The 26,000-nt window shown below is 32.6% G+C and overlaps 1 pseudogene; it reads left to right on the forward strand.

Moving 5' to 3' along the window:
• Positions 1-24,971: 24,971 nt before the first annotated feature.
• Positions 24,972-25,652, forward strand: LOC118181891 (alpha/beta hydrolase domain-containing protein 17C pseudogene; annotated as a pseudogene).
• The last annotated feature ends 348 nt before the right edge of the window (positions 25,653-26,000 follow it).

The following is a 26,000-nucleotide window of genomic DNA, read 5'->3' on the forward strand; positions in this document are numbered from 1 at the left end:
TGGCAACGTATTTAGAATTTAGGGTAGGCACGGGAAGCAGAATTTAAGAGTGAGAAATGTTTTAGAATTTAGACAGGTGTTAGACTACAGAACTTAAGATCTGAAGAGGGATCAGTCGGGATTGTACTGGGACAGAAAATGTCTGGCGCCGACTGATTCAGAGTATAAGGGCAATCAGCAGAAATGCTGCGATCCAGAGAATCTATATCAGCTACATCAACGCTCTCTTCAAAGAGTATCCGAGTTACCACTGGCTTCTAGAGTAGATGTTCTCTGTAAAATCAGAAGAACAATGCATAAAACATTGCTAAAAATCTTCATTTATCACAGTCAAAGTCGTAATAACCACTCATTAATAACCACAGGTCACAGATACCTATCTTCCGAAGTAACTTTATAAATACCAGTACAAATTTTAATATTCCACAGAGATTTTTGGCTGGGCTTAGCGACAATCCGAGTTACTACTGACTTCTAGAGTAGATGTTCTCTGTAAAATCAGAAGAACAATGCATAAAACATTGCTAAAAATCTTCATTCATCACAGTCAAAGTCTCCACCAATTGAGCACAAATGCTGGTAGTCATACAACAGGCGGTACAACAACCTCAGCTGGTGGTAAGTGAGTAAGTATAGTGTGGAATTTCTGTAAACTGGCATGTGATATTTGTTGGTTGTATGCCTTTGAAAATGAAGCAGACGATGCATTTACTGCGATTTTGACAAAGCTCGCGGTTTTCCTTAACACCTTTCTTTGAAGTCTTCATGTACGAGAATGATAGGATTGATTCTTAATTAAGGTGAACCGTTTGCTCATATAGATAGGATCCCCGAGGCTCTTTTCAATATCTCTGATGTACCTTAATCATGGTATCAACTTGTCTGTTGAGTCTCCTGATTTAACAGAAAGCTATGTTAAACACGAAATGTGAATTTTCGCCTTATTGAGTTAAAATTTGATTGCGATGTCAGTTGTTTAAAGGCAATGATTCCACGGCATCTCGCCTACAGTAATGTTACCATTTTACAAAGGTCACTTGCCCTGTGGGGTATTCAAGCCAAGTTGGTACCGTAACAAATCCATATATTCGTATTAAGTACTCAGAAGAAATTACATTTTTTTCACTTTCCATTAGAGTTGGAAGCTTTGCCCCGAAACTAATGCACTTTAATAAACAAATTGACTTCAACTCCAGAAATCAGACTTGTAGCTATTTTACATTTCACAAACAGCTCTTGTTGGAAGCGTGCCAGGAATAAAGATCCACATCTGCTTCGCGAAGAAAGAGCGAAGCACTTGATAGAAGTCAACCAGGAAAGCTCGGTTTTTATTTTAGGGGAGAAAAGAATGATTATCCTTGCGTGTTAAAAGTAAGTTTAATTTTTATCATTTCCTAACATTTTGAAAAATTTTTGTTCTTTAATTTCATTATTAGCTCTGTGTAGAAAGAAGTTTCAAGGAATATCTATGCAGCGCAGTGCGAGGAAAGAAATCACCTCGGGAGTTAACATTTGACTGAATTGGATTTTTTTGGATCACACTGCTCTTTAGATGTTTTTCGCTCTTCGTTCCATTCTCTATGACCCCTCTTGATTCATCCCTCTTTCTGGATCTTTTCATCTAGATTATTACTATTGAGCAATTAGTCGTAGAAAAGAACCGATTCAATTCAGTCAGAGAACGGTTCTAATCCGACCTCATAAAAAATGGTTTTACCCATATCAGCTTTCCATTATTGATATTCTTTTTTTTTTTCACAAAGAGTCATTTTTTTAAAGCAGTTCTATTAAGGCAGAGATACCAAACTATTTGCGAATTTAAATTCGTTAAGTAACGAATTCTTATGAAAAACGAGGAACACATCAGCATTCAGCAAACAAAGACAGATGAAGATGTTGGTAAAAATAATGAGCAGTATATGATAAGCAAATATTACAAAGATAATAATGGGGATTATGATGATCACGATAATAATAACAACTTAATTATAAATAAGTTATAAATTATTGTTATAAATTAAAACTGCGTAGATTCGGAATGGCAAGTTAATTTATATTAATTATGTGTTAGATAACTGTTAAAATGAGTTATGAAATAGTACATTAATATGTTAAAATGAAGTTATTATTACCATCATTACGATCATCCTCAGCTTACATAACTAATGAATTTATCTGTTTTCATAACACTAATTTTAAGAAAATTAATGGAAATTGCAACAATTTAAGTAAAAATTTAGGAAAATAACGGGTTAACTGTAAGAAAAAATGTGATGAATTAACTTGATTTATGAAACATTTAACATATTTCCTAGCGTATTTTTCCTCTAGCATTTTAGCACCAGGTTTCGAAAATTTTAAAAATATTCGCGTTAATTTCCTCTTCTTTATTTCGTTCAGAGAACGAGTTTTCCTAAATTTTAAAATCGGTTCATCCATGTAATGAATGTTTCCGTCTTACTGACAGAGACAAACCCTCGTTAACTACCTGCGAAGGTCACTCCGAACATTTCCAATTGTTGAACTTCATGTTAGCCTAATCCAAAGAGTTACCCATCGCAGCGAAGCAAACACGACTTGAAATTCTGTCAACATCAAGTGGGCGCTGACTGAAAGCCAAGTGGCGAAGTAGGATTTCAGCAAGTGGGCTGCCCACTCACCTTCTGCAATATTTTTTGGGTGATTCGAGGCTTAAGGAGTAGCAAATCCAACAATAAGGAACGGACAAGATTCAAGTTACAGGAAAGGAGAAATGAAGATATTGTATTACTAACTGTATTTTGAAATTAACTGATTCGTATATGATTCCCCTCTCAATTTTTGGGTGATACAATTAGTAAAAAACGGAGGAAAACACGCAAGGTATACAGTAATAATTTAGCTCACTTTTGAGAGGGGGGAAGCTCTGAGTTTAGTAAACAAATTTATAGATAAAAATAGAACCGTTTATTTTAGGCAGTTTGATTGCGAAAATACGGTGATTTGAAACATCTTTTTTTTCGCCATTTTTTCTTCCTAAGTGCAACTCATCATCTCACAACGAATTACGAATTTGTGTTCCTATTTGTTATAAGGGTCACGATATTTGTTTGAACAGAGAAAATATTTCAATAGAGGGAGAACAGAAGCGATGTTTTCCTTTATGGAGGAGGGAGGAAGACTTTTTTTTTCTGCAATACAAACAAACAGAACGCGGAACTTCTTTAGCCAAGTGCTTTGTTTTCCTTATTGGGAATCGTTTTTTCTCTTTATTTGCAAAAAACGGTAATGGTTACTAACACAAAACACAACCCCCATACTCTTGATTGCACCATTTTTATTTATGCTTCTTGAAATCTATGTAATGCAAGGAACCACAAAAAAATATTTCAAATTACCTATGAGTTTATTTTTAGCTTAAGACGAGCAGAATACATTTAGCAGGCGTCATTTAACGTAATGGTATTTGTCCGTGACTATTTTGATAACATTAATAGAATGATTTCATGAAACGACGAAAAAACATATCCTTCAAAATAACAATGGAATTTAACTAATTAAATAGAAATACAAACGGTGTTTACACATTTTTAGAACGATTTTGGAGCCATTTAATTAATGCTTAATGTAAAAAATATCTTTCAAAATGCTTGATCTGACAGAAGTTTTTCTTAAGTATAAAATCATTTCATGATTTCCATGACAGAAAAGGCTTTTCGAAAAATTCCAGAGGTATTGATTTCCATTCCTTTTCCACTATTTTCCTCACTCTATCAATAAGGGTGAATTTGCGTTTAGAAAGGGCTCTTTTCGAGAGACCGAAGGTACAATAGGTGAAACTTCAGAGGGTTGGGTATGGGTTATTCAATTATGGCAAAGCACACGAGGGCTATCTGCCTAAAGGGAGGGATGCCTTCGTGGAGGACTTTCTAAGGGAAACTGGCTCGTATACACGTTACACATGGGGAAAACCACGAAAACACCCATGCAGACAGCCCGTTCCCGGGATTCGAACCTCTGACCGAACTACCAGTGTTCAGCGTCTTTACCGCTCGGCCGCTGGTGGGCGAAACTTCAGAGGACTTCGCAGGAACACGTTGAAAAGGGATATATATGCAATACTTGCATCAGTCTTCATTTTTCAAACAATGCAGTGCTACTTTTTTAAGCATGGCTTCCCTTTGAAAGTCACTGAGATTTAAAAAAATGGAATTTTTCGTAAATATCAGATGTAAAACTTTCTCTTGATAATGTATTGAGTTGATTTTAACATTTTTCCCAATGTTTCTTACTTTTAATTTCCCATTGTAAGAGAATCCTGTGACAATCACAATCCCTTTACCGAAACTTTCTTTGCATTTTCGGAGCTAGGTTTGTACTGTTCTTTAGTTCGTTTCTGAGAATAAACAGACCCCCCCTTTTTTTTTGTTGAGGTCATTTAGGTAAATACATATTTCATCTAGTATTTCCATTTGCCTCCATACTGAATAGTTTTCAAACAAGGTTTTACAAACTGTTCTGTATTAGCCACGTGGCTTGGAAAATGCTGGTGAAAATTATGTTTTTTAAGTTGTAAATCATTATTTATTATTTTACTTATTGTTGCTACAGATGTATTTAAAAACTTTGCAATTGATTTCTGCGCGCTTGGCTTTTCCGTTGTTATCAACGGTTCAGTTTTAAGAAGCATTAGAAACAGTAGGTACCATTTCGGGTATTTGTTTGGAGTCAGCTTTCCAGGTAGAAATAATGACTGACGGCTGTTACCTTTCCGATTAATAATTTTGCTTATTCTGAACTTAGAAATTTTAATAACAGGTATTTCACAATGTTTTTGAATTATGGAATAGGAATTCGGAAGTGCGAAAACATATCCTTCAATCCACAGCTTGTTTACTTACGACATTTTGAAGGAAAATAAACTTAAAAGCAACGGTCGATACATATCCTTCAAATAATAATTGTTTCAAAAGGATAATTGGTAATGTTAAATTCAATTTAAATAATTCTCTTGCGCCATTGCTGCAAGGAATGAAATTTGAATTTAGCAAACATTTTCTATTCGTAAAAAGCAAATAAATGTTAATGAAATTTAATTGCAAACAAATAAATGATTAATTATTGCTGCGAACTAGGTATTTCTCCCGCCTTCTTAGCAGGCCTTCGGGTGTAATGGTCAGCTCGCTCAGCGCGTATTTAAGAGGTCAGTGGTTCGAGCCCCGGCGAGGACATTCAACATTTCCCATCTCTCTTGCTTCGAAATACAGTGGCGCCCGAACTAAAAAGGATGGTAGATGATGATTCTCCACAACCTGGATTTGGCGATTGGATCCCTAATTCCTATACGCCCTTTAAAAAGAGGAGTATATAAGGTATTTTCCCCGCCTTCTTAGCATGACTTCGTGGTGTAATATTCAGCGCGCTCGGCGCGTATTCGAGAGGTCCGTGGTTTGAGTCCTGGCGAGGGCATTGCACATTTTTCCTGTCTCCTGCTTCAAAGTAAACTAATGTCTCTACAAGCTGTTGCCAGAAATTTTTATTCTAAAATATTTTATTGTTTTAAATCCCTTATCGAAATCGTTGTCTACGCGCTCTGTATGTTAAAGAAAAATGTAAAGAGTCAATGAAGAAAATCATTCTTTTAAGAGGGGTCGAGGACTTCAATAAAGAATAGAGGATGTAGAGAATAACACTAAACAAAATTTCATTAAAATTATATTAAATCCGATCTCTTATTAAACGAAATTCTGATTCGTAGCCGATAAGAAAACTATTCTTATTCTAGAAAGCGAGGGAAGAACAAAAGGATTTAATTTTACTTGTAAGTAATTACGTTCTAGTTATCTAGAATTAAAAAAACACAATCATTAGACGGAATATTGCACAGAATAAAAGGTAAATAATCTTGGTGGTTAGATATTTTTTCCTCTTAATTAAGATGATTAAGTAAATAAGAATTTCTTTTCATTAACGGTAATTGTACTTAAATAGCTGCGTAGGTAGAGAATGCATGTAGCTTAACATTTTTTTGCCATAGCAATGCAGAAGACATTCTTCTATATTGTGTTTCTTAAGAAGACTATTTTAAGCTATATATGTAAAGAGGGAATGTCAGTTATTTTGTTTGTGCGTGAGTATTCGTACAAATTTTCAGTTGTATTACGCTCTTGATGAAAATGTTTACACGTGACTTTCGATGACTAAATAAGATTTCGAAAAACCACCCCACGGTGTTCATATTCAAGACATTTATATCAGAATGTTGCTCTGACGAAACCTATTTCTGGTTCACTTCGCCTTGCGTTTCCGACATCAGTGGAAGTGATGCGTCCTATTCGGAAGATTTATAATAGTTTTTTATGCAAAAAAATAAGTATTAATGTTTCAACAAAGTTTCTGTTTTGAAATAACTTCACCCATTTTAGTATCACGTGAATGGTTTTATATTTCAGCTATGAATTCTTACTAATGCCATTGTATGGCGCCGCGTTTCTTTTCTCTTTAGAGCAGCGTAAAATATTTAAAACAGAATTAAAGTATTTTCTCTATCAGTTTTTTACGAATATTTCGAAAGTGATAAGAAATATGCCTAGTGGATGGTGCCTTTTCTAAGCTCATTTCTGAAAAAAGACACAACCGATAACGAATAAAGAAGCAGTTTTTACTGAATCTATTCCACGGCATCGCTTAAATCTTACTGTTTTACAGTTTAAAAAAGTAAAATTTTGCGTAATTAATCCCCGGACAAAATAAAAAAAATCACTTTCAACCTGAGATTTTGAACCTAAGGTCATTCCCTTAAATGCAGCCTTTTCAATCTGCCTAAAGCCTCTGGGAAATGCTGATACTCTAGCTAGTTTCATATAAAATTCTATCTATGAATTTATTTTCAATTTAGCTTAGCAGGTGCATGAACATTCTACGAAATTTTCTGATGTGAAAATTTTGCAGAAGTTCTAATGATTGCTCCCTGAAGCGGTCCTAAGTTTGCGGCTCTTCTTCTTACACAAACAAATAACTATAAAAATATCAAAACAATATGTAGAGAAGTAAATCAAAACTCCACGTTTATTTTTGAAGAAAAATCTTAATTCCAAACATTTTAAAATTATATATATTATTATTTTTCTGGATTTTTTTCTTCGCAAAACCATCGACGACATCGTACAGGTTTACTTGATTTCTCCAGTTGCTGTTATATATAAAGCATAGAAAGATTTAATTGCAATATAAACATTTGCAAGTCTTATAAATATGATTTTTATATAAAAATCTCTTCTCACAACTAGAAAAACTTACAGCAATTGAAAGAAAAGTTAGTACTCGTATTACAATATTCGGAACTTTATTCTGGAGATTGCAATTTAGAGTAAACTACAAAAATTAAAAAGAACCGCCCGTCCACGTTCCTATTTCTTTCTCTCTGACAGTAATGGAAGAAAACCTCCCAACCGGTATAGTGATTAGCTTCGCTGACTGCCGTGATGAAGGGCCCGGGTTCGAATCCCAAAGAATGTATGGATGTTTGTAAATGTATAGTTTCTATGCGGCACGAAGGCATTCTAAATATTCTGCAAGCCGAAAGTCCTCTCGAGAGGTTGTTGGTAAAGGACGTTGCTCAAGGCTGTTGCCAAAGACAGGCGTCATCCTGCACTTTACCATGAGGAATTTCGTGGGCTTGGGCTGACTATAGGGTCAGACAAGTGAGCATGAGTCAACAACAACACAACGTAATTATAATACAAATATTTGGACATAAATAACTTCAAAGTTAAGACACAATAACACGCCGAATAAATACTAATTCAGAAGTCAAACAACAAAAATCAGCGTTAATTCACAAAATTTTCACAGGACTAGTTTCGATGGTTTTACCGAACCATCATCTTCAGCTGCAAAACCGCAAATGGGTCGGTGGTCATTTTGGTAGTATTTCCGGGCTGCTCTCCATCAAAATTTGTGGCGGAATAGAGCTAAGTCGCTCTGCCACCTGTAAGGTGCTGTTATAAATTGGTAGCTCACGCCGTTAGGTGGCGCTCCGAGCGTCTTGCCTCTGTTGGTATTCTATAACTTAGTTTTAATGGAAGGACGAAGGTGTTAAGCCTAACAATAATGAAGGCGTGTGCTTAATAATAATGCTTATAACCAATGTATTATAATGTAAATAAAATTTTATGTATTATTAACGAAACGGAATAATCACTTACCTCTGGAATTAATGCTCTCTGAATGGTAATGGAATTAGTTACTACAGGTGCTGAAGGCTACAGTTAATTAAATTATACACAGTTTTCACGACACTTCATTTAAACTTATTCATCGAATTATTCTCAATAACCTATCCCTCAATGCAAGTTGAATATGACAAAACCTGCAAATTTTGAAATTAAATATCTCGGTCAATTTGTGTTGTAAGGAAGTCAAAATTCTTCTTTTTTTTTTTTCTTTTTTTTTTTTTTTTTTTTTCATAATAAGTATAAAATATAAGATTAGGAATCCGGAAATTGCATTAAATGTTAAATTTCTTTGTTTGTTCTGCCACGTTCATAATGAATTCTATATAGCATATTTACTTAAATTCATCTCACATAAAATCTACCTCCTTGGCTTAACTCAACTTACGTGATACCAATTTGGCATCATAATTCTTACTTGAGTAAAAGACGAAACATCTTCGCATTTATTAATTATTGTTGATTGAGTTGGTTTATTTTCCATGAAAAGTCAACCATTTCCGATCAGAATTAAATAATTACTTAATTTGTTGATTGTGCTGTCATTTTTAAAAGTTCTCATTTTCAATTTGTTCGTGATTCTTAACTGATGTTTCATTTTTAAAATATTTTCAAGATTCATTTTTTATTGCTTATAAGTTTCTTCATTTAACTAAAATTCTACTACCTTTCTCAAAGGAGATAATGTACTCAATAATCCATTAGTAAATAAATTATTATTTTATTACTTTGCAGCTTTTGCACAAGTATTAGAAAATTTATTACGATTAATTCATATATTTACTTCAATCTTCAGTATATATATATACACTTCTAATACTGCCAATTAAAGTAAAAAAGGAGGTGCACAAATAGATGCTATAGGATGTTATAGAAGTCCCATATACAAAATTTCAACTTTCTATGGCTTATCATTTTTGAGTTATGCAAGATTTATACGTACGTATATATGTCCCTAAAAAACTCCATTCTTAATCCTTTTTACAAACCGTTTCGAAATAAAATGTCCTTTATTCTGTTCGTACGTTCAGATGCGAGGCCAAAATGTAGGCAATATGGATTCGGTAAACGTCAAAATAGATTTTTAGTTTAAATCTGATAATCATACAAATGCAAATTTAGTGCAATGAAGTAAAAATATCAGAATGACGTACAGGAATATAAATTTAAACTGTGTTTATTTTTGAAAAAAAAAAGGAATATTAATGTTTCGTTGATATTATCGTAGAGGTCTAGCTGTATTTATGTAGACAATATTAAAGAATTCTTATGTCGCTACATAGTTCTATAGTCGCTACATAGTTCTTCAGTGTTCTAGCATTCATAGAGCTCTATTTTAGCTATGATATTACAAGTTTGCTCTAAACTTCGAAGGACCATGGTCCTGTTCATTTTTCCCTAGCAATAATGGAATTAAACTCCGAAATACTTCTCCCTTCACCAGGAGTTTTACCTACAGTTGATGTTCGTAATTTTCATTCAAAGTTCCGAATCAATAAAGAAATTATGAAAATAGTATGTAACTGTTGAAGTCTCATTGTGATTTCTTTGAAGTACTCTATTTGGAACAAAAGCTACTGTTTTTTCTCAGTTGAATTTCGCATGACAATCAATTCCCTCCCTGATCCCCCTGGAAATCCCTAATCGACAGCTCCAGCCACATATAACTCAACGACGACAATCAAGTAACATACTGTGCAGAAAGTAATTCGTTATTTATGTATAGTGCTTTTTGTGTAATGTAATGTATTTAAAATGTATTATTTATTTCTTAGTTGTATTATTTGATAGTGTTTTAACTTTTATATCACGAACATAGTCAGGACCGCATTTCCTCGCATAATCCCCCCCCACTAGCTTTTAAGCGCCAGGTTCTGAAAATTTGTAAAGTATTCGCGTCATTTTCCCCTTCCTCAGTGTGTTCAGAGAATTAGCTCCTCTAAATTATAAAACGGATTCGCCCACGTAATGATTATTTTCAATTATCACGTAATGATTATTAACAAATACACGTAATGATTATTAACAAATACACGTAATGATTATTAACAAAAACAAACGCCCGCATGCTACCTACGAATGTCACGCCGAACGTTTCCCTTCTAACGGTTTTGAATGCTTAATGAAGCACTATAATTTATGAAGGATTGGATAAGATCGAAAACTGACTAAGGTAGTCTCTATTTAAATATTTTAAGCCCAGTTTTAAGCGATATCATTTTTTTCAACACACCTTTCTATGGATGAGATAATTTTGGTTAACATTCAGGCAAAATGTTTCTCGTGAAAAATCCATTTGCTGTTTTGCGATCCTGTAAAGAGTAACATTATACTGATTATATATCATTTCGATATATAATTCGAAAATTTTCAAACTATTGTTTGATCTTGAACTAAATGGAGATGTTGTAACAGATCTTTTAAGTGTAGTGGAAGTTGTAGTTTCTTAAAATCATTACGTATATTTCGACAAGTTTTTTACGTTGTAAGAATTATGTTAATTTTGTTAACAGTTAAGTTTGAAGTTAAAGTTCCTTTCCTGTCAAATTCTTAACTTCAACTTACTACTTCCGGCCAGAACGTAGTTTTGAAATCAGTCTGAATACTTAATGAGGAGGAGCGGTATTTAAACCGCGAAGTCTACTTGCTGAGTGAAAGAGAATCAAAGTTTCTGATTTGCGCGCGTCTGCCTTTTGGCTACTCTCTCTCAAAGCCGTTATTACGCTCGGCCGTACTCAAGCCCCTGATAAGCTTCGTAGTCAAATAGAGTTAAGGGGCCAACTCGATTAGAATCTTGATAGCTTCGGCTATATCTCTTTAGTTTTAGTTTACTTCTTAGTTTCTTAAGTTAAAGCCCAAGTGTCGGCTTTTATTGTACCCTCCAAGACAGAGTTTGTTAAATCTTATTGGAATAATAAAGGTAATTGGAATAATAAAATGAATAATAAAGAGAATAATAAAGGGAATTGTAATTACCCTTCCATCTTGTTGTTTCTTGTTACACGAACTTAAGCAATTATTCGCTAACTAGTTCTTTACTCACTTTCTACAGTAACTGAGAAATACACTAGTGAGAATGCACTTTCATGCGGCTGGAGCAATTTTTGAGTACAATTTGGAAAATTATCCTATTATACCTGTAAGCAAAACTGAAAAAGAACTTGGAATATATGACATCGCATTTGATAAAGAGTGTGGATTCGCACGACAGTTTCTTCATAGCTGTGACAGCTGACTTTTATACAATTTATTCGCCTTCAGTGACCAAGAGATACTCAAGAGAAGAAAACAAATCTGTATCCGTAAAACAACTTATCGGAAATTACGCAAGTATTTGGATGCCGTGGATCTTGTAAATAATCTTATTGCGATGCATAATAGAGTGAAGTAAAAAGTAAGAAGTGGTAGGCGGCCTATTTTTATCAATTGCATTTATGTAACTAAAACAATTCCTTAGAAAATTTATAAGATTTCTGTAGAATCCAAAATTTCTGTTGGATTTTCAAAAGTTTTGCGCTGGGATTGCTGGAAACAAGAAAATTCGCAGCTTTCGTCTTTATATTGTATTGACCGGCCATCTTTCCTTCTGAATTTAGCATCAAGTGAAATGAGAAAGGATGCTACAAATCACATTATTGAAAGAAATTCAACAAACAAAACTAAAAGATGCAAATACTGTGGTAGTGAAACGATAACTACTATATTTGTAATAACTGTTATGTGCCTTTGTATGACAAATGTTTCAAAGATTTCTATTTATCCCAAATCTTGTATCTTCAATAAAACCAAATATTTTTCCTGTTGCATTTTTCCTCTTAATACATCAAATCTTCGATACATCAAAAAATCATCGTGATTATTTCTGTAAAGTGAAAGATAATGCGGTCCTTAATGGGCTAAATTAGGGTTTCTTAAACTTTTTTTAGGGTTTAAAACTGTAATATATACAAAAATTTTGTGGGACTCCATAAGTATTGCGCAAATGCGACACAGGCGTGAGTGAAACTGTCAATGTTTTCACTTGTACTGTAATATATACTATTGGCAGTTTAAGGTCGTTAACTTTAATTTCTAATTTTGAGACATATAACAATGTGAAAATTTTAAGTAAATAACTGACAAAATGGCAGCGTCACGTGTAAAGCAAAGAAAACGAACGTTTATATTATAAAAAGAATGCGTCGAAAAGTTTTCGATTTTTTCTTTGTCTGCATTGTCTTATCTTTATCTATTTTCAGACACATTGTGTAAAAATATTTGGTAATTGTAAAATTATTATAATAAGATAAAAATATCAAAACTGCTAAAATTTTTGGCGACCCCCTTGGGGTTCGCGACCGACAGTTTAAGAAACACAGGGTTAAATTAACACTGGGAGCCATTTTCAAACCAATCATTCCTGTATAGGTTGCTTTGTCTTAACATTGATATAACAGTGGGAAAAGCATGTTTACAGGATTCACGTTTTAGAAATGGTAGAAGCTAATGTTATTTCGAAAAAAGATTCGTGGAAATTTAAAAATAAAGTAAAATAATAGTAATATTAATGGTAAGAATAACAGTATAATTTTTCTGATGCTAATCAAATATGTTCATAAAGAAAAAAATAAGTGAAGTTAATGTTTTAAAGGTTTATATATGCACTAATTTTACCGATACTAAGTAGGCCTCCGAATCTCTAAAAAATCCTATATAAAAAAAAAAAAAAAAAAAAAAAAAAAAAAAAATCTGAAACGTTTCAGATTTTAAATTACGTCCAAAAGGGCGTTTTTTAACATTTTGTGTGTTACCTTTCTTCATTAAATATCATGTTCCTCGCACTTAAACCATAAGATCCAGTGCAACAGCAATATCGCAAAATAGTTTTAAAACGAGCATATCTTTAGAATTTCCGATACAGAGACTCACGCGCTGGAGATAAAAATGTTTTTTCTGCACAACGTTGCCATTGCTCGCTTTGAAATCCTTGAGTTTGTTAATCAAAAATTCGTCAAAGTTTTAAAAAATAGGAAATCGATCATAAAACAAATTTCAAATTTCAAATTTGGTCTTCCACATGCTCATATTCGTTGGAGGATTACGTTATTCAAAATTCGATGACTCTATGTACCGTTATTTTATGACAATGTGAGAAATATACATACATTTACGCAGATTTTCATTATTTAATTTCTTCAAATATAATGCAGGACTCTTAACATTTTCTGGCAACAGTTTGAAAAGTGAACCGACATTTATCCGTCCGACGCAAAATGCCAAAACGAAACTAATAGTCCTTCGGGATTCAAATCCCTTTGGACTAATGATTCAAATTAAATAACGTACTTGAGTCCTGGCCAGCGTTCAGCCCTTGCTGACAGTCCCCAATGATGTCTCTCGAATCATATTTTTAGTGTACTAATTTTGATGTTAACTTGTCGAGTGCACTCAGAAAACAGATTTTTTGATTGCTTAATGATGTAAGATTTTTTTTTTTTTTTAATATTCTCATTTTCGGAAATATTACTTGTAAATACATGCAAACACTGATCAGTTGAGTACATCCACGCCACACACATTTTTTTCCCTTCACCCTTCTTTTTTCTTCGTCTTTCTGAATCCTGTTAAACAAGATGCTGATGTCACCGCTAACGTGGAAATAATAATTACAGTAAACAGTAACTAAGGCAACTTATAATCTCATTCATCTCAAAATACCTTAAAACTAACATCAAAGCAGTTCGAAAAACATAAATCATAAAATTAAATGATAATAATATGGCTTATAACATATTGGAATATTAAAATTCATGGTTTTAAATATAAAAAAATAATATCTCACCTGTTGCCGAATATAAAAGTCTTAAAACTTAAGATTCCATTTTTAAATGCTTTTACAAATCGTTGCCATCTACAGCTTCAAAAAAAAAAAAAAGAATAATTCAATTAATTATTTTGATTTTTTTCTAGCATTTTCGAATACTGTATTAGTATCTTTGTGGGTTAACACTTCAAGTAAGCTTTGTGAATAAACAGTCCAAAAAAAAATTGTTAAAAATTTGGAACGGAACCGTTTTTACATATCCAAGCAGGAACAATTTTTACGGGTAAAAATATCTGGATTATAAATAGTACAGCGAGTACAAAAAAATTATGACGATACCTTAAGCGTTGTGAACGTGAACATTGATCCGTTGCGTCTTTTCTGTTATAATACATATTCATAATACACGAAGAAGCGTACACTAAAGTTTTTATTATAAAATTCTGTATTAGCATGTGAAGCAAAGAAAACAGTATTTTGGTCAAGTTTTGCGTAATTTCATTGAGGGTCGTAATATGTCTGAATTTTCAAAATTATGAAGAACTTAACTTCCTCTTAAAAAGTGTCTTCATGAAAATAATAATGTTCGATAAATATCTGCATTGTGCTTCTTGAAATTTACACTAGATGGAAGCACAAGCTAGGAGCCCGTTTCTTGGAATTTATTTCTGTTTTACTATAACTTTTACGTCGGCATCTTATTCTATTACTTGAAACTATTAATGCTCCGATTAGCTAACGTAGTGCTCTTCAAATTTGTTGACTCACCGAAGCCTTAGAATTGTAAAGTTTTTTCCAAAGAACCCTAATCTTCCGTAAAAAGATATATTTCAAAATAACATTAAAAGTATATCGGAATGTATAGATATTTTATGTAATTTCAATAAAAGAAAAGTATTGTACTTGCTATTAAAAAATTAACATAATGTCAGTTACTTATTAATAACATTAACTCGTCCTCCAGGTTTCTGCTTCCCTTGCATTGTATTTAGTGAATGGGAAGAGCTTGCATTTTTTCCACAAACTATCGAATTCCGTAATTCTATTGATATATCTGCTATCGAATTTCATATTCTGCATTTAATTTCTTGCTATATATATGTGTGTAGTGTGTGTGTGTGTGTGTATAATAAAATGCGATTCGATGACACGATATGAATGATTTGATTATGAATGCGGCACACACTTGTATTAAAATTTTCCATGAAATGGGACTTTTTCCATGATTCACTGTGAACATAGAATAACAAAGCCGTGCAGATTTCTGGCCGAATAAATTTTTCCATTGGAGTGTTGAAACACAGGTACGCATCCTTATCGATTTCTTTTAGATGTAATATTTTAAGGCGTAGTCGTGCTGGCTGAGTGAAAATGACAGGAATAAGTTGTTGACAAAACTAAGTTCGGCGAATCACCATCTTAATTTTTAGGCACATCAAAAACATTTCTTTATAGGCAATATACTTTTCGAACAGCAAATCATAGCAGGACATAGATGATTGCAGCAGGGTCTTGCCAGGATGAAAGCGTGTCGCAGCACTTCAGAGGAAGAAGGGAGGGAGTCAAAAGTTTCAGTTCAAGTTTAAAAAGTTTTGGTTTACAATTATTTGATTGGGTAAGAAGTATCAGCATTAAGCGTTACGTAAGATCGCACGATTAATTTGAATGACGTAGTTTAGACTTATAGATCTATTTTTAAGATAGAGAGATGAAGTACCCAAATTAAATAAAAAAATAAAGAGGTTATAGCCAATTAAAGTTAGAAGTTTTTCATATTTTTATCTTATATATATGTATGTGTTGTTTTTGTTGTTACCACGTAAGTTGAGAAAATCTTTCCCCTTAAATATGTTGCTCCAAATGGCATTAAAAAGTTAACAAATGTTTGGTTATTCTGCGTCAATCTGCCACTAAACATTTAGGAGCTGCTTTTGCTTAAACTTAGATTTTAACTTTGAATCTATTGATATGTCCATAAGTTATTCCATTTTCTTCATTGTCAAGATTTCTGATTTATCGTAGTGTTCGAACGAATTTTTAGTCAGTCGTTACTTATTTCTCTTCAAGGAAATATTCCTTTATCGTTTTCTTAAAATCAAAAAGCTCCTCCATTGTATAATTTTTAACACTGTTGTCTAAATTTAATTCCTTTCCCATCAGAAAACGGTTTAGTTTTGTACAACATTACACGCCCTTTTCTTTGACATATGGAATTTGTCGAATGTTTCTGCAACCAAAGTTATTCTAAAAACATATTCCGTTAGCGAACTGAATTTTATGGAGGTGTATGACGTTAACAAAAATCTTTAAGTTCTAGTTAAGATCCAATTGCTATTATTAATTAAATTGCTATTTCTTCGTATTGGCGAGATAGCGCCAACTGATGACAGTTTTGGAGATTAAATTTTATCATCATAATTGGCGAAAAATCGTCTAAAGTGGCCTAACATGGCGACAATTTAGCGCCATTTTGGTCTGGTCCCTGTATAACTGTAATTGGCCTAGTGCGTATGTAACTGTAACTGCATCCAGTGCTACACGTAAATCTGACCCTATATGCCTTCTAGTAAAATTGAGAAATGGAAAAGTGCTGCAAATTTCTCGCCTGTCACGGAAAAACTGTATGAGACCGGAACTAGCGTCAGTGTTCATTAGTTTAGTTCAGAGTTGAGTTGGAAGTATTGGCAAAACCTTTGCGAGCTTCGCTGTTTTGATGATCTTTACAATGCGTTGTGTTTAGCGCTGTTGGTAGTCTGAAGTGGTAACTACTAATTGTACTTTATGATGTTGAGAAGAGCTGCACGAGTATTTTTGTGGGAACTTCCAAAACTGTGAAGTGTTTCGTTTAGTAAACTAAATTTTATTAAGCTACCGTCGTTTCTGTGTGCATTCAATCCATTACGATCCCATATGCACGCAACGGCACATTTTTTAATGTTTACAATATACATATAAACTTAATTTTATTATAATTTTCTTAATATTTCCTTTCTTGATACTTTCTTAATATTTACCTTTTAATTTTAATTCCTCGCGTTTGGGCATTTCGAGCCGCAACCAAACAACAAAAGTACGATGTGGATGATGGGTGAAAGACAATTTTTATGCATTCTCCTTCACATCTTTTATCTTCCCCTTTTACCAAGTAATCTAAGCCAGTTCTGACAAACCTCCTGTAATCCACCCGAACCTATGATGGGTCCAGATAAGAAAATTCTAACATTTGTAGCTCCACGTGTAAAAGTGAATCGACTTAGAATAAGGCCACTAAACTTTAAACACAAATTTGGGGTTTCGACTTTTTTTAATCTGTTTATTTTTTTTTTAATTTAAAATTTTAAAAGCGATTAAATTTTTGTAGGCGGTAGTGTTTATTTTATTGAGCGGTTATTTTATAATGATACTGTATTCGTTTCTTAGGTTTTGATTTTAATACGCGATTGATATTATAAAGCAGTGATTTTATTAAGAAATACCCACTGTAATTCCAAATTTTGAGGAAAATTTTAATTCTCCAAGAACACATGCCGCTGTTTAGACAATGAAAATAGTGAATTTCCTTGCTGTGTGTTGATTGTTAGTGTAGATAATTCCAAATAAAGACACTTGTCTTCCTTTTCTGATTTTACCATTCTTTTGTTCTATCTTACATTTATAGCTTCTGTGTATAGTTGTTTCTGCCACCTGGCAGGTATATTCCAGTGATAAAAATTATTGGTTGTCTGCTTTCCACTGCCTTCAGCGATGTGCGCCATCTGGTGAAAACCACTGTAATCAGATGGAATCAAACATAACTTCTACAATCCAATAAATCTCGATTAGACTTTCTGCTATGAAAATTAATTAACCTGTAAGGTGCATGTTAAATTTTAGTCCAAAGGAGCTTCGTCGCTGAAGGACTGTTGTTTTCGTTTCGAGATTTTGCGTTGAATTACTAAAAATGTCCGTTTCACTTTTCAAACTGTTGCCACCAGATTTTAGAGTCCTGCATTATATTTGAAGAAATTAAATAATAAAAAATCTGCATAAATGTAGGTTTATTTCTCGCATTGTGATAAAACAACGGTACATAGAGCCATCGAATTTTGAATCACGTATTCCTCCTACGAATATGGGCATGTGGAAGACCAAATTTGAAATATGGAATTTATTTTATTATCTATTTCATATTTTGTAAAACTTTACGAATTTTTGAGTAACAAACTCAACGATTTGAAAGCGAGCAATGGCAACAATCTACGGGGGGGGGGACCTTTTTTATTTCCAGCGCGCGGAACTGGGTATCGGAAATTCTAAAGATATGCTCGTTTTAAAATTATTTTGCGACATTGCTATTGAACTGAATTTTATGGTTTAAGTGCAAAGAACTTGGTATTTAATAATAATTTAATAATGTTATTAATGTTCCTTTTATTGGAACACACAAAACGTTAAAGAAAAACGCCCATTTGGACGTAATTTAAAATCTAAAACCTTTCAGTGTTTTTTTTTTAATTATTTTATTTTATAATAGTTATTTTTAATTTTGAAACCCTTTCCTTTAAATTCGTCTTTCTCACTTACTCTACCAGAACGAGTTTTCAGGATCGCGTTGAATGCAAATGAGTTAGAAATAGTATTTAAAGGAAGTTCAACTTACTTAGAGAATGCTTAGGAGTCCTTATAATGGTGCGTGTTTGCCTTCTGGCTACTTCGTTCTTGAATCTATTGCGCTCGGCCGTATTGCACGTGCCTGCTGGAAAGCAAAAAAGTAGAATTACGATCACAGCTAACACAGTAATCAATTAGATTTATTCAGTTTAAATATCAATTACGAGATATCTATTTATTAAATGCGCGTGCTCTTGTAATTTTACTTTTTCGGCGTAGCTTTCTCTAAAAATTTGTCACGCGCTGCATTGTACGGGGAAATGAAACAATTTTAATTACAATTCTATAAAAATAGCTAACTAAATACAAAATCCGTAACAATTTTTTCAGAAAAATAGCTAAGCCACATGGAGCTATTTTAGAAGTTATCCATGTAATTGCAAGTAATTTTGGATTTTTTTCACCCTAGTTTTGTAATTTTTTTGCTTCATGAAACGAATTTATTGTAATATATTTTGTAAATATTTAGATTTTATTTTGAGTTATTTTTGACGACTGGATTTTTTTTTTTTTTTTTTTTTTTTTTTTTTTAGTCCAAAGGGATTTGAATCCCGAAGGACTATTAGTTTCGTTTTGGCATTTTGCGTCGGACTCATAAATGTCGGTTCACTTTTCAAACTGTTGCCATAAAATGTTAGAGTCCTGCATTATATTTGAAGAAATTAAATAATGAAAATCTGCGTAAATGTATGTATATTTCTCACATTGTCATAAAATAACGGTACATAGAGTCATCGAATTTTGAATAACGTAATCCTCCAACGAATATGAGCATGTGGAAGACCAAATTTGAAATTTGAAATTTGTTTTATGATCGATTTCCTATTTTTTAAAACTTTGACGAATTTTTGATTAACAAACTCAAGGATTTCAAAGCGAGCAATGGCAACGTTGTGCAGAAAAAACATTTTTATCTCCAGCGCGTGAGTCTCTGTATCGGAAATTCTAAAGATATGCTCGTTTTAAAACTATTTTGCGATATTGCTGTTGCACTGGATCTTATGGTTTAAGTGCGAGGAACATGATATTTAATAATGAAAGGTAATAACACACAAAATGTTAAAAAACGCCCTTTTGGACGTAATTTAAAATCTGAAACATTTCAGATTTTTTTTTTTTTAATTTTTTTAATTTTTATGTTTGGTTATTTGCATGTTTATTATAGAATTAGACTGTTTTATCAAACATTCCGCTTTCTACAGTATTTTTATCAAGTATTTCACACAACATTTTGATGATATAAAATTGCATCGATTTTGATCGATTGCATCGTCTACATCATTGCAACGATTGCATCGTCTACGTCATCAATTGCATAAAAGTGTTTCATTTCACTTGAAAAATTAACAAAATTGGCATGATTTAATTAAGCTGAAATATTATTTTCGATTGTATTAAACTGAATTTCACTGAAACAGACAAGGAAGACGAAACGCAATCAAATCTCTATTAGTGTTTCTATCGAAAAGGATTTATAAATCTTGAAAAATTAGGCCTTTTTCCATGGAATGAACAATAAATATTATTATTTTTTAAAGTCTTTTCTACATAATCGTTAACTGACACCAAGTTCTCCGTTACAATATTATATTAATTGCAGTAGTTTTTATTCTTCATTTTCAGTGTCTCCCTATTAAAGATACATATACGTGTGTGTGTGTATGTAAAATACAAAATATGAAACAAATTACTGACAAAATTATTAAACTTAATTGGAACCAATTGGCAATAGACCTTTAAATTCATAATTTTTAATTAAACACATATCTTCTTCAAGGATAATTTTCGCACCATTTTGCATCACTCCGCAGCATGTTAAGCCACTCCTACCCTGCAATTTCTCTGCACTGCGAAAATGCTTTTAGCAGTTACTTTTTAGCAGAAACTTATGCAGTTATTGCGCATCACTCTTTTTCTGCTTGCTCTGCCAAGGAAAGTCACGTCTTTTCGCTAAACTTCTTTTTTTGTTATCTAAAATGTACACTTCTTATATAGGAATTGCGGGAGGGGCGTTAAGCATCCTCGGTGTTGCCCCAATTTAAGCGGAAATGTATTTTTGAATAAGTGTTCCTGTTCAAAATAAGAATTGTATTTTTACCATCAAGCTAATTTTGATTTTTGCTCCAAACAGATCTATACAGCAGTTGTACGATCCATGACAAAAAGTGAGTTGGTTTCATCTTTCGCAAAGGCACGCATCATTCCCAGGCCCACATTCACACACATATATATATGTGTGTGACATGCACACACACACACACACACATATATATATATATATATGTGTGTGTGTGTGTGTGTGTGTGTGTGTGTGTGTGCATGTGTGTATATAAAACAATAATATATTTTTAGTAAACTAATGGTCTCTAACCCAAGTAGCACATGACGTAGCCAAGACGTTGCAGACTAGTCGGAGAGGTTGCAAAGTGGTCGTGGTAACTTTTACGACATCTTTGCAACGTAGCGAAGAAAAAAAAATATTTGCCGTCGTCGCTAAAACGACATGATATGACCGCTTTTAGACGTGGTCGTTTTAGCATCTTTTTCATAGTTCATCAGCGTTTCTTTTAGAATGAAAAGAGACTAAATCTGCCCTTTCAAGAATCTGATGTCCGCATAAGACTTACTTTGCAATGTTTCATTACTTTATTTCATCTAAATATATTCATCTAATGAAATATGAATTTAATATAAATACTTCAATTATTAAGTTTAATTAGTACTAAAAATAGGTGCTAAATTATTGTTCAAAATTTTGTTAAAGTAATTAAGTATTTTTTTATAAATATTATAGTAAAATATTTAAAAATGAAACTAATCTATAAAGTAAGTTATTAAGTTATGCATTCTAAATATTTTTTTAAATCATATTTCCGAAATCAATGCAAATCACATGTTAGCAATTATTTCACTGCTGAAATATGACTTTATTTATTATTTTTGAAGTAAGGACGAATTTATTTGAATTAATATTCTGACAATATTGCAAAGATATGATTGTGCGTGAAGATGTATTCACGGATAAAAATTGAGCGATTTTAAGAATTCCGAGAAAACGTCCAATGTTGAAAGACGATGCATATCCATGCATATTTAACGGCTGTCTAATATATATGACGGAAAACTCCCCGATAGTCAGGAGAGACAGAACGGAAAAAGTAATGGAAAAGGAGAAGAAATATTAACACTCTTAATGGAAAACGATAAAATTAATGGCTTAAATGTTGACAATTACTAATAAATGTTGACATCAAAATTAGAGAAACTGTGAACAAAAATACGAAATTCATTACCTATAAAAATTCTGATGAACTGTTTGTTATGTTTTTACGCATTCAAAAATGCTTAGTTTAATCCTAGTATGCGGTACACTTGGGATTTGGCGACATTGATATTACAAATGTTTTAGTGAGCCCGATAAATATTTTTTTGTAAATATAATCTTGTGTCGTAATTCTAGTCAGTTGAAATTATTCTTCTAGGCCATTTAAAAAAGATTCTATTAAATTATTAGAAGAACTGTCGAAAGGTTTAATGCAATTGTATAAATCGCTGAAAAGTTACACAATTGCTGTTCGACCGATTGGCATTCCATGTATATTATTTACTGTATGATTATATAAACGGAACATCTGATCTCGAGGCTTGAGCTCTTTGGCTAGCTGCCAAATTCGAACAAGTTAGTAACTGCGCATTAATTTCAGACTCCATCTTATATTCAGGAATATTTTCTTCAGGGTTTTATAATTCACCGTCGGAAATAAATACTGGAGAGCTTCAATACAGAAAGAAAACGATGTACAAGAATATAATGATGGCAGTTTATTTTGAATTGAGGAGAATCATCGTGGTAATGCCGAATTTCTGCTTAATTTGTATGTGAATATCTGCTCTACAAGACGACACGAAAATTTTGAATTTTGGGTACATCGTTTAAAGAAAATATCGGTTGCAACGTGCTAAAATCGTCCATGCAGTGAAATAATGTTCTGTTTTGGTGTTTTATGTGTTTCCGGTGATTAAAATTATATGGTGGTATTCTCCAATCTTCAGTGGTTCCAGCGGTGCCATATTTGGATACACGGATTCGGTTATAACGTCCTAAATGCCGTACCGTATATCATTCATATTAATCGATTATTATGTTTATAAATGACAGGTTGGTGTTCAGACTTTCCGCATATGATCGAAAAAATAATGTTAAGGAAACCTTAGCATTACTATGAAATATTGTAATTTATAATTATGTGATATTTAATTGTGTAATATTAAAAAACACTATTTCTTTATATTGATTGCAAATTGCAGTTTTCTTACTTGTCGTTTTGTTTCTATTCGTCCAAACACTGTGTAATTCGCGTTTTTTTAAATATTGCCGTTATTTTTGTCTATTAGATTATCTCAATGAATGTTGGAAATTAGGTTTTATTCTTTATTAAATTTAAGTATTTTCTTCGTTTACATTTTATGTGCTTGTGATAACAAAGAGATTCATAATAGATAGAAACAAAACATTTCATCTTGTGCTGTTTTACGAAGAGCTTACTTTAACGTACTTAGCTTACTATCGTATACTATATTATTTCAATTATTTCTGTACAGTATCAAAATGAAAGTTATTGATTATAAAAAGTGTATGAAATGATCATTGTAACTACCCACTATTCTAAGACGTAGAAACTAAAAATGAATAAATACATTTACATATGATCGAAAGAAATGGTGTTAAGAAACACCAGCATTACTAGTAAATACTGCAATCCATAATTATTGCACTTTCAATTGCTTACTATTTAAAAAACACATTTTTTTTTACGAGTATTAATTTGAAATTTTAGTTCTGTTACCTTCCTTCTGCTATTTATACTTTCAAACACTGCTAGTTCATGTTTTTTCTTAAATAGTGCTGTCATGTATATTGTTTATTAGGTTATTATTTCATTTTATATATGAATATGGGAAGTTTTTTTTTGGTTGTTAGATTTAGGTATATTTTTGTGTGAAATATTTTTGATCACATTTATTATCTACTTTATACAGTCTTTCATTTGCATATCTTGGAGATATAAAGATAATGGTTATATTTTTTTCTATAAAACAAGGATAAATTTAAACTTAAATTCAGGTAAAATACTGATTATGTTACCTTAGGCTTCCTAATTTATCATGATAGGGGTAATCATCTCTCAGGAAGTCGCCAGGGTTGTGTTGTTCTAAATAGGTGCGGGTACCGGACAACACCCTATTTGTCATATTAAGCCGTCCGGGCCCTGCATTAACCTGTCACCTGTCCCTGAGATTTAACATAAATAAATGTGATAATGCTGTTATAATCAGAAACGCTCTTTTTTTTTTTACCCACATATATAGCTTTATTTTTATTTATGTCTGACTGAGTTTTATTTACTTAAAACCTACTATTATTGTTATATACTTATAATAACCACTTTGATAATTACTTACTCTTACATACTAAAGGATTAAGAAAAAAATGATGACATCTGAAATAATCGTAACTTAGAATTTAAGTTATTTAAAAAATATAGTTTAAAGTACTGAAATTAATTAAGGCTATAATTAAGTATGCATATTTAGTCTAAAAAGAAAAATTTGTGTTATCTTCTGTTTTTCAGGAAATGATAAAATATTTAAACTTTAGAAAAATACAAGGAATATAAAATTTTAAAAAGAAGAAAAATACATTAATTATTGAGCTTATTTTTCTATATAAATCAATATGTAACGACGATATAATAGGGCATAGTAACGACGTTTTCACAACTGTTGCAAAAAGATCGAATTCTGCGAATATTTAGGCGTCGTTAAGACGTCGTGATACGATGCTTTCACAACCAAAATATAACGTCGTCATATATAATTATATGAGAAAGAAGCAATAACGTCGTCTATTTAACATAAACCTCATCTGCAAAGACATCTTTGCAACGGTTGCAAAACAGTGGAATTTCGCGGAGATCTGGACGTCTTAAAGACGACATATGGCAACGTTTTTGCAACATGACTCGCGACCAGTTTGCAACGTTGTTACGACGTTGCCGTGCTACTTGGGAATGTAATTAATTAAAGATAAATTTAGTAATAACCTCTGATCTTTGACCTAAGAGTGAATGATATTTATTTAAAAGAAAGATGCTTATAAACGGAATTGAGCAGGCAATGAATCAGCAAAAACGTGCTCCATAATGCATGCAGCATGAGTCACGTTATTTTTTAATCTTAAGTTTTAAATAAAGTGCTATTTTGTTCGCTTGCAGCAGTATTTCTTTGATCAAATCGAGACAAAAATGTCTAGTGTCAAAAGAATTAGCAGTTGGAACTTAATTAAATTCCTTTGCTGCCCTCCTTGTCCAAGGAACATAGCTGAAAAAGTAGCCTTCATGCCCCCTTCCCCGCCTTCTTATGAAATTGTGTCTTTAGATGAACGACCGTCTGAAATTATTTTGAAAATATCTCTTGAAATTGAAGGTAATTATTTGAAGAATGTGCTGAGATATGATGTCCGTTTCGTTAAAACTTTGCTGAAAAATGACATCGTTGTGCTTTATATTAAATGCGTGGAAAAAGCTCCATTTACTATAATCTATAGCCACGGAAATGCTGTCGATGTTGGCCTAATACTTAGTGCTTGCATAAATCTTAGCTTGTGCGTGAAATGTGATGTTGTGACTTATGACTATTCAGGATATGGCCAAAGCAAAGGGAAACCATCAGAAACAAACCTTAATGCCGACATTAGAGCGGCATTGGACTATACATTAAACATTCACGAGCCAAATTTGGAGAAAATTATTTTATATGGACAAAGCCTCGGAACTGTGCCCACGCTAAATCTTGCCTCACAAGTTTCTTGCGCAGGTGTAATACTGCATGCTCCTATGACTTCGGCTCTTCAAGTCGCTTGTGGTGAACAGAGATGCTGCAGATGCTGGGACTCTTTCAACAAGTATGTTTTCCTCTCAAATTAAGTACAATAATAACCGTTTAGTGTGATCACGTTTGTCCACGACTAGTTTGATAACATTAATCGAATGGCAACATTAAATGATGAGAAAATATATTCTCAAAACAGCAATGGAATTTGACTGATTTAATTAAAAATATCGAGAAACATATAAATAGGCTTTTTCACAGCATTTTATTTAGGAAAATGCAAAAAACTGGGTACTTACGTACTATGACGACTACCTTGGCAACATTTACCGATAAAAGTCTTTGTAGAGTCCAGATGGGTTAACTTCTATTTGAAATTCGAGTAGCAGGAAACTATATAGGAGAAGGGTTAAAGTATCCTTTATTAACTCTTTAAACTTTAC

The sequence above is a fragment of the Stegodyphus dumicola genome, chromosome 10 (genome assembly GCF_044657685.1).
Source record: "Stegodyphus dumicola isolate Sdum_Otavi_A_Nest chromosome 10, ASM4465768v1".
In the NCBI taxonomy this organism is placed as follows: domain Eukaryota; kingdom Metazoa; phylum Arthropoda; class Arachnida; order Araneae; family Eresidae; genus Stegodyphus; species Stegodyphus dumicola.